Raw genomic sequence first — 10,638 nt, 5'->3', positions numbered from 1 at the left:
ATGCATAAATAAGTAGAACAACAAATCAATGTCTCTCTCCCTTCATCTCTCTCTCAAATCAATAAATTAGAATAAATAAAAATAAAGAGAGGCTTGATTGAGTGCTACTCTTTGTTGAATGCTTGCTGTTTAGGCACTCCTCATAAATAAATATTCTTTATATGCATTGTACTTATGTAATATACCCATTACAAACTTGAGCTCATTTGGTCCTTGTAACAACACAAACAAGGTTGGTGTTACTAATACCATTTTATAGATGAAGAAACTAAGAGTTGAAAAGGTAGAGAAGTTTTCCCTGACCTGTGTGGCTCAGTTGGTTGGAGCATTGTCCCATAGACCAAAAGATTGTGGGACAATGCTTTGTCAGTCACATGTGCACATGCGAGTCCCCAGTCAGTGTGCATGTGGGAGGCAGTGGGTTGATAATTCTCTCTCACATCAATGCTTATTTCTCTGACAATGAAAAAAATGTCCTCAGTTGGGGATTTTTTTTTAATTTAAAAAATAAAACTAAAGGTGGAGAAATTTACCCACAAACATACAACAAGCAAAAGGCAGAGCTGTGATTTGAAGCCAGGTCTTTCTATGCTACCCAGCCTCCCCCAAAACTGTAGACTTTATTATGTCATAGGAACTAAATCTGGAAGGGCAGGGGAGAGTAATGGGGGGAAATGGGAACAGCTGTAATTGAACAACAATAAAAAAATTTTTTTAAAGCACTAAATCTGCACTCAAACTACAGACCACCTGAAAAACCTTCACACACTAGTGGTCTTTGATTCATACTTGACACCACTGGTTTGGGAACATGTTCTTGATGTGCTCATCACACACCCTGAGAAATCATCTGAGTTGGAGTCCCAACCCTTTCACTTAGTAGTTGGGTGGCCCTGAGAATTTTACTTAGCTTTTATCAGCCTTCCAATAAAGAAATGGGACCTCATCAAAATAAAAAGCTTCTGCATGGCTAAAGAAAATAGCAGTAAAATGAAAAGGGAGCCAAATATGGGAAGATATATTTGCCAATGATACTTTGGACAAGGGTTTGATCTCCAAAATCCATAAAGAACTCACACAACTCCACTCCAGGAAGACAAACAACCCAATTAAAAAATGGGCAAAGGATTTGAACAGACATTTCTCCGAGGAGGACATACTGAGGGCCTATAGACATATGAAAGGATGCTCAGTATCACTAGCCCTCAGACAGATGCAAATTAAAACCACAATGAGATAACACTTCACACTGGTCAGAATGGCCATCATTAACAAATCAACAAACAAGTGCTGGAGAGGTTGTGGAGAAAAGGGAACCCTAGTGCACTGTTGATGGGAATGCAAACTGGTGCAGCCACTGTGGAAAACAATATGGAATTTCCTCAGAAAACTGAAAACAGAACTGTCTTTTGACCCTGCAATTCCACTGCTGGGATTATACTCTAAGAATCTTGAAACACCAATTCAAAAGAACCTGTGCACCCCAATGTTCATAGCAGCACAATTTACAATAGCCAAGTGCTGGAAGCAACCTAAATGCCCATCAGTAAATGAATGGATCAAAAAACTATGGTACATTTCCACAATGGAATTCTATGCAGCAGAAAGAAAGGAGCTCCTACCCTTTGCTACAGCATGGATGGAACTGGAGAGCATTATGCTGAGAGAAATAAGCCCGGCAGTGAAATACAAATACCATATGATCTCACCTTTAACAGGAACCTAATCAACAAAACAAACAAGCAAAATATAACCAGAGACATTGAAATAAAGAGCTAACTGATAGTAACCACAGGGGAACAGGGAGAGGGGTAATGGGGGGAAAAGGGGGAGGGCCATTAAGAAACATGTATAGAGAACACATGGACAAAGCCAAAGGGGGTAGATTTGAGGGTAGGAGATGGGGATGGGGGCCATGGTGGGGTGAAAATGGAGACAACTATACTTGAACAACAATAAAAAATATTTTTAAACTTTTATCAGCTTTCCTTGGTCATGGGGGCAGTAATTCCTATCTTACAAAATGTGATGATTTGATGATATTAACACCAGGCAAACATATAGCACAGCCTAATCATCCTAGACACCCCAGAAATGGGAGTTTCCCCCTTCCTCTATAGATTAGCTATTACAGTCTACATCTAGGCTGAAGACCCTTTAAACTTTACAACTTTAGTGCTAACCTCTTATTCTTCCTCCAGGTCTGTATTTCCTGTTTCTCACCAGAAAGTATAGCCAACTCTAAATCATCTTACATCTGAAAATTATCCCCAGTTTTTCAATACCATAGATGCCACCTTCAATACCATCTTTCCGATCCTTGAGCTCACTTCCTTAAAATCACTTCCATTTCCCTCTCCCTCTGCCTTACTCAGATATAATGTATGTGCCATAAATATTCTGTCATGAGAAAACTTTTCAACTCCTAGTGGCAAATTTTAAAATGTGTAGTGGCAAACTATGTTGGAAAGTTGCCAAGAGGACCTCAGCCCATGTAACTCAGATGTGCAATGTCTTTCACACTGAAAGGTCACTGGTTCAATTCCCCATCAGGGCACATACCTGGGTTGTGGGTTTAGTCTCTGGTAAGGGGGTCTATGGAAGGCGACCATTTAATATTTCTCTCCCTTTCTCCCTCCCCCTGTCTCTAGGTTAATAATAATGATAATAAATTTGTTAAAAATAAATAAATAAAAAGAAAGAAAGTTTCCAAGAGAAGAGATTTTAAAAGTTCTAGTCACAAGAAAAAAATTGTAACTATATATGGTGTCAGGTGTTAACTACTTTTTTGTGATGATCATTTTGCAATATATACAGATATCAAATAATTATGTTATACATCTGAAACTAATGTGATCTTATGTGTCAGTTATACCTCAATAATAAAAATCAAACAGAAAAAAGGTATATTGGCAAATAGTATAACATTGATTTTTCTCAATGTCTCAATTTGATCACTATCAACTTTAACTGGTCAACCCAACTGTGGAACATTGTCCAGCAAGAAATATCCAGCACAAAACTTCGCAAACCACTTTTGATATGTTCTCTCAGTCATGGCACCTTCTCCATACATTATACAAATCCTTTTTTATGTTTTGGTTGCATGTTTACCTTTCTTGAAATAATAAAGCATACTATGCCAAAAATGTTGCATATTTTCTTCATCTTCAATATTAAACTGGCTACACAAAAATTCACTTTTGATAAGTTTTTTAAAATACACCCTGATATGACAGCTGTCATAATACAATTTAACAAATTTGTTTTGAATGAAGTTAAATACATCTAAGCACTACTACAACCATCATACAGAAAAAAACTAAAACTTTTTGGCCAACCCAATATACATGTATATGTCGCAAGGTATCAGGGAATGTTCTCCTTTAGAACAGAAGCTTAAATGTTGACATTGGGAAGAGAAAGTTCTTTCTCTGTGGTCTTCAAAGTGCAGACCTGATCCATAGTAATTGTATTTCTGCTCAATATAAGGACGTTTTGAGAATTTGAGCCTCTGCCAATAAGGTGGGGTGCAGCCATTGAGGTTCTCTATCGCATCAATTTTCATTCTCATTCCTGCATGGAGGAGGACTTTAGCAAAAAAGATGTTTGCTTTCTGATATAAGAATCTTTTTTTCTCTCTCTCTTTTTTCTTTTTCCATGTCTCCCTACTCACAATGCAGACCAGGTGAAGGGCTTGGGCTAAGGTGTATATGAGATGGATTTACTCTGCCTCTTCTTTCTGCACAGTGTTAGAACACAGCCTGTGGTAAGCACTGGGAGCCCCTGATGTAAGAATCTTAAGGAAACAACTTGCGAAGCTTCAAGCACATGCATACAACACCTCTGCTGAATAAATCTAGACCCCATAGGTACAAGCACAGGCCACTGTTGACCTTAAACAAACAAACAGGTAATTCTCCAGCAAAATGGGTTTATTAAAAACAAAGAATTGCAATTTGGAGCATGCAGTCTGTTAAACCATGTTCAAGTCCCAAGAAACAAAAAAGAAACTCTTTTATAGAAAAGAAGAATAAGTCATTAATATTCTAAACAGAGTCCTTCCTGTTGAGCTTCATGATTGGTGTAGAGGATGAGAGCTCCCCCTTCTGGCCTCCCAACTTTATTTTAAATGAGGTTTCTGTCTTAATTTTTCCACTATCCGTTTTGGATCTGCTTGAAATCTGGTTTTCGGGACCAGGGACATGAAATCTGAAGGCCAATGGTAACAAAAAGTTTATAATCCTTCTCTGAGCCAACCAGATTCCTGACCTTATAATATTGCCTTTAATAATAATGTATTTCTTTGGTGTAGCTAATATTTTCATTTTTTCAGCTTGGAGAACTCCTGTTTCAGACTATAATTTGGATATTATAATTTATTGTCTATTAATGGGTACTAATAGAATATTACCTTCTAATTTAGGTAGTCAATACCAGCAAGTCACAGGCTTATTTTTTATTTCTTTTACTTATTTTGACTGTATTTTACTGATTATGCTATTAAAGTTGTCCCATTTTTTCCTCCCCTTTATCCTGTTCTGCCCTGCATCCCCCCTCCCACCAGCATACCATCCCCCACTTAGGTCATGTCCATGGGTCCTACATATAAGTTCTTTGGCTTCTCCATTTCCCATACTAGTCTTAGCCTCTCCCTATTTTGTGCCTACCAGTCATGCTTCTTATTCCCTGTACCTTTTCCCCATTTGCCTCCTCCCCCGCTCCACTGATAATCCTCCATGTCATCTCTATTCCTGTGATTCTGTTCCTCTTCTAATTGTTTGCTTAGTTTGTTTTTGTTTTTGTTTTTTAGGTGTAGTTGTTGATAGTTGTAAGTTTGCTGTCATTTTACTGTTCACAGTTTTGATCTTCTTTTTCTTAGGTAGGTCTCTATAACATTTCATACAATAAGGGCTTGGTGATGATGAACTCCTTTAGTTTTACCTTATCTGGGAAGCATTTATCTGCCCTTCCATTCTAAATGATAGCTTTTCTGGATAGAGTAATCTTGGATGTAAGTCCTTGCCTTTCATGACTTCAAATATTTCATTCTAGCCCCTTCTCACCTGTAGGTTTATTTTGAGAAATCAGCTGACAGTCTTATGGGCACTCCTTTGTAAGTAACTGTCTCCTTTTCTCTTGCTGCTTTTAAGATTCTTTCCTTATCTTTAATCTTGGGTAATGTAATTATGATGTACCTTGATGTGTGATTCCTTGGGTCCAACTTCTTTGGGACTCTCTGAGCTTCCTGGAGTTCCTGGAAGTCTATTTCCTTTGCCAGATTGGGGAAGTTCTCCTTCATTATGTTTTCAAATAAGTTTTCAATTTCTTGCTCTTCCTTTTCTCCTTCTGGCACCCCCATTGATTCAGATGTTGGAACGTTTAAAGTTTTCCCATAGGTTCTTTAGCCTCTCCTTATTTTTTTTGAATTTTTGTTTCTTCATTCTGTTCTAGTTAAATATTTATTTGTTCCTTCTGCTCCAAACCATTGATTTGAGTCCCAGTTTCCTTCCTGTCACTGTTGGTTCCCTGTACACTTTCCTTTATTTGACTTTTTATAGCCTTCACTTTTTCCTCTATTTTGCTACCATACTCAACCATTTCTGTGAGCATCCTGATTATCAGTGTTTTGAGCTCTGCATCTGATAGGTTGGCTATCTCTTCATTGCTTAGTTAGTTTTTTTCTGGAGCTTTGATCTGTTCTTTCATTTGGGCGATATTTTTTGTGTGTCAGCGCACCTGTTATGTAGCAAGGGGAGGAGCACTAAGTATTCACCAGGGCAAGGCAACCCAAGTAGCTGCATTGTGGTGTTCTGTGTGGGGGAGGGGTCTGAGAGGGAACGATGCTGCTTGCTCAGCTCTCAGCTGGCTTTCAAGCCACCTCCTCTAGCACCCACAAGCAATGGGTGGTGATTCCTGGGTGGATGGTTTTCTGTACATACTTGGGCCCTGTGGGTCTCTCCCATGAATCCTCTTGTGAGGCTGGGAGTTTCACCTGCCACCTCATCCACACAGGTTTTTTCAGTTAGAGGTTTTGATGCTTTATTTCCCTGTGCTGGAACCCTGTGTTGTGTGGTCTGTCTTACTCCCCAGTTGTTCCTCCTGGTTTATCTGCACCCAGATATGGGATTTCCCACTCCACCAACTGCTACCTTGCCATGCATCCTCTCTGCCCCAGCTGCCTCTCTCCATCCCTGCTACCAGACTGGATGAATGGTTCCTCTTTAACTCTTTGGTTGTTAGACTTCCATAGTTTGATTGTTTGGCAGTTCTGTTATTTTTTGTTTTAAAATTTGTTTTTGTCCTTCTTTTGCTCATGCAAGGAGGCAAAGTGTATCTACCTATGTCTCCATCATGAGCAGAAATTTCTTTTTCTGGAGTTTTGATCTGCTCTTTCATTTGGGCCATATTTCTTTGTCTTGGAGCACCTGTTTTGTTGTAAGGGGGAGGAGCCTTAGGTTTTTGCCAGGTTGGGGAAACCCTCTTTGTTGGGTTATGGCACTGTCTATGGGGGAGGGGTCAGAGAGGAATCAATATCACTCACTTGCACCGCTGTAGACCCACTTTCCAAAGGACTCTTCTGTGAGACCAGGAGTTTCTCTTGCTGTTGCAATGCCTGCAGTATTTTACAGCTAGTTTTGAGTCTTTAGTTTTCCATTCAGGCACATTCACTTTGCCCACAGCATCCACCACCTTGCTGGACATCCTCTCTGCTTGGTGGCCTATCTCCCATCTCTGCCCCTCCCACTGGTCTGGGTGAATGTTTCTTTAACTCCTTGGTTGTAGGACTTCCATACAATTCAATTTTCTGTCAGTTCAGGTTGTTTTTTGTTTTTAAATTGTTGTTGTCCTTCTTTTGGTTGTTCGAGGAGGCACAGTGTATCTACCTATGCCTCCATCTTGGCTGGAAGTCCTAGCAGCTTATCTTTTAAATGGTCCTTCTGACTCTCAGTCAAGATGGCGGCATAGGTAAACACGGTTGGCCTCTTTGCACAACTGCATCAAAATTACCACTAAACTACAGAACAATCATCATTAGAATCATCACAAATTGAGCTGAATGGAAGTCCTACAACTATGGAATTAAAAAAGAAGGTACATTGAGACTGGTACGAAGGGTGGAGATGCAAAACAGCCTGGTCCCATACCCACGTGCATCTGGAGGGATATCTCAGAAGCAAGGGATCCCACCCCACACCAGGCTCCCTAGGCCAGGATTTCAGGGCCAGAAAAAGTTGCCATAACTTCTGGCTGTAAAAACCAGTGGGGATTAAGGCTATGGAAGAAAGAAACTGCTTGACTCCCTGGTAGTTCTTCTTCAAGGGCCCATGCACAAACTTACTCAGATCCGCTCCCTCTGAGTTGCATTGTGAAAGGCACAAGAGGGGGAACTGAACTGTCTGGCATCAGGGAAAGAGCTGTGGGACAGCTTTCTCCCACATAGAAGTGTTGGTAGAGGCCACTATTTCTTTTCTGATCCCTCCTGCAGAGAGCCACAGAGTTGGTAGGTGGACACTATATCTGGGACTCCACCAACCTGGCTAACAATGTTTTCCCCACCCTACTGACTCCCTGAGATGCTGCCCTACCCAACTATTAGGCCTACCCAAGCTGTTTCCAGTGTCTCTTCTATACAAATGGCATGTCTTGGCCCATGCTTCATACTTTCCTAAATTCTCTCAAAAAAAGTAGATCTGGCCTCAGTGAGCCCTGTACCAATTGCTAAGTTGCCTGAGGCACATGGTTAATAGCAGCTGGCCTTGGTTAACAGCCTGGCCTTGCATGTGTACCTCCAAGCCAAGCACAAGTAGCCACCATCTGCAGATCACTTTGTAGCTTATGCTGTATGACCATGGACAGAACACAGGTGGTGGCTAACCTTGGACATGCCAACAGCAATCAAGAATCAACTAAAACAGGAAGGTGCACAAAGGTCATACAGAGGGCACACCTCGAATACTCAGCATGAATAATACAGGAGGCTGTACCACTACACTCTATGGGATACCTACTATATTAGGAAACATAGCAGCTCTGCTTACTACATAAAAACAAACTCAGGGAGGCTGCCAAAATGAGGAGACAAGAAACACGGCCCAAATGAAAGAACAGAACAAAACTCTAGAAAAAGAACTGAAAAAGTGAATACAAGCAAAATACTAGATGCAGAGTTCAAAACACTTGTTATAAAGATGCTCAGGGAACTCAGTGGGTCCTTCAATAGCATAAAATGATCCAATCAGAAATGAAGGAGACAGTAATTGAAATAAAGAACAATTTATAGGGAATCAACAGCAGAGTGGATGAAGCCAAGAATCAAATCAATTATTTAGCACATAAGGAAGAAAAAGACATTCAATCAGTACAGCTAGAAGAAAAAAGAATCCAAAAAATTGAGGATAGTGTAAGAAGCCTCTAGGACAACTTCAAACATTACAATGTTTGTATCAGAAGGAGAAGAGAAAAAGCAAGAAGTTGGAAACTTATTTGAAAAAGTAATAAAATAAATCTTCCCTAATTTGGCAAAGAAAATAGACCTGCAAGTCCAGGAAACACAGAGAGTCCCAAACAAGATGACCTCAAACAGGTCAACAACAAGACACATCATAACTAAAATGCCAAAGGTTAAAGATAAAGGGAGAATCTTAAATGTAGCAAGAGAAAAGCAGATAATTACCTACAAAGGAGTTCCCATTAAGACCATCAGCTGATTTCTCAAAAGAAACTTTGCAGACTAGAAGGGATTGGAAAGATATATTAAAAGTGATGAAAAGCAAGGACTTGCAACCAGGCAGGAGTACTTTACCCAGCAAAGCTATCATTTAGAATGTAAGAATAGGTAAGAGCTTCCCAGACAAGAAAGAGCTAAAGGAGTTCATTACAACCAAACCAGTACTGTATGAAATGTTAAAGGGTCTTTTTGATGATGATGATGGCGAAGAAGAAGAAGAAGAAGAAGAAGAAGAAGAGGAAGAGGAAGAGGAAGAGGAAGAAGAAGAAGAAGAAGAAGAAGAAGAAGAAAGAAGAAAGAAGAAAGAAGAAGAAAGAAGAAGAAAGAAGAAGAAAGAAGAAGAGGAAGAAGAAGAAAAGACCACCAAATATATAAACAATAAAATGGCAACAAATATAAATACATGTCTATCAACAACTGAATCTAAAAAAACCCAAAATATAAAAACAAGCAGAATAGTATAAGAATCATAGATACAGAGAGCATAGGTGGGTGCCAGATGGGAGGAGGTTCAGAGGGTGAGAAAAAGGGGTGAAGGAATTGAGGAGGGCAAATAGGTAGTTATGGAGTAGCTATGGGGATCTAAAGTACAGCATAGGAAATAGAGTAGCTAAAGAACACATATGCATGACCCATGTACATGGACAACAGTGTGAGGATTCCCTGAAGGAGCTGGGGGCAGGGTGCTCAGTGGAAGGAGGCAAAGGGGGAAAATTGGGACAACTCTAATAACAATCAATAAAATATAATTTTTAAAATGGTCCTTCTGCTTTTACTAATGTGAGTCTCATCTCCTGGCTTTCCCCAGGTTACCTCTGGAGGAGATGACAGAAGCAGAATAAGCAGAAACAAAGAAGCTGTCAGCATTTTCATAGGCCCATCCATCCTCACTAGAGTGTTAACTCAACAGGGCAGAGATTTCTGTCTGTTTAGTTCATTGATGTGTCCCAGAGCCACATTTCCTGGCACACAGTAGGTGCTCAATAAATATTTTTAAAAAACTTTTAAAATTATTTTGTCATTTTAACATTTTTATTTTTAAACATTTTTATTGTTGTTCAAATACACTTTTCTGCCCTCCCCCCCAACTCTCCACCACCTTAGCCCTCCCTACCTCCTTCTCCTGTTTCCAACCCCCATTGTTATTGTCCATGTGTCCTTTATAATTGTTCCTGTAAACCCTTCACCCTTTTTCCCCATTATCCTGTCCCCTCTCCCTTGTGATCACTGTCAGCCTGTTCTCAATTTCATTGTCTTTGGTTATATTTTGCTTCTTTGTTCATTTTGTTAATTAGGTTCCTGTTAGAGGTGAGATCATATGATATTTTTCTTTCTCTGCCTGGCTTATTTCACTTAACATAATGTTCTCCAGTTCCATCCATGCTCTCACAAAGGGTAGGAGCTCCTTCTTTCTTTCTGCTGCATAGAATTCCATTGTGTAATGTACCATAGTTTTTTTATTACAATTTTTATTGTTTTTCAAGTACAGTTTTCTGCTTTTTCCCCTCACCCCTCCCCACTACGCCAGGCCTCCCCACCTCCCTCCCCCATTTCCACCCTCCCTTGCTGTTGTCCATATGTCCTTTATAATTGTTCCTGTAAACCCTTCACCCTTTCCCCCCTTACCCCCTCCCTTCTCCCTCCTGATCACTGTTACCCTGCTCTCAATTTCAGTGTCTTTGGAATGGAACTGGAGAGCATTATGCTAAGTGAAATAAGCCAGGTGATGAAAGACAAATACCATATGATCTCACCATTAACAGGAACCTAATCAACAAAACGAACAAGCAAGCAAAATATAGCCAACAATATTTCTTGAATGTTTGAAGAGAAAGGAGCAAATCACCTGTTTTTGTTTGGAAAAGGCAGGCTTCTGGCCAATACAAAGGCATAGGTAGATACACTTC

The 10,638-nt window shown here is 39.9% G+C and overlaps 1 non-coding gene across 1 annotated transcript; it reads right to left on the bottom strand.

The window, feature by feature from the left end:
- Positions 1-3,658: 3,658 nt before the first annotated feature.
- LOC123827636 lies at positions 3,659-3,786 on the bottom strand. Its single transcript, XR_006787292.1, has one exon. It is a non-coding gene; the product is annotated as a small nucleolar RNA SNORA51 (small nucleolar RNA).
- Between the last annotated feature and the right edge of the window lie 6,852 nt (positions 3,787-10,638).

This window comes from Phyllostomus hastatus, unplaced genomic scaffold (genome assembly GCF_019186645.2).
Source record: "Phyllostomus hastatus isolate PE091 unplaced genomic scaffold, TTU_PhHast_1.1 phas_contig_86, whole genome shotgun sequence".
Taxonomy (NCBI): Eukaryota; Metazoa; Chordata; class Mammalia; order Chiroptera; family Phyllostomidae; genus Phyllostomus; species Phyllostomus hastatus.
The sequence above is the reverse complement of the archived record's forward strand: the minus strand, read 5'-3'. Positions and strand labels throughout refer to the sequence as shown.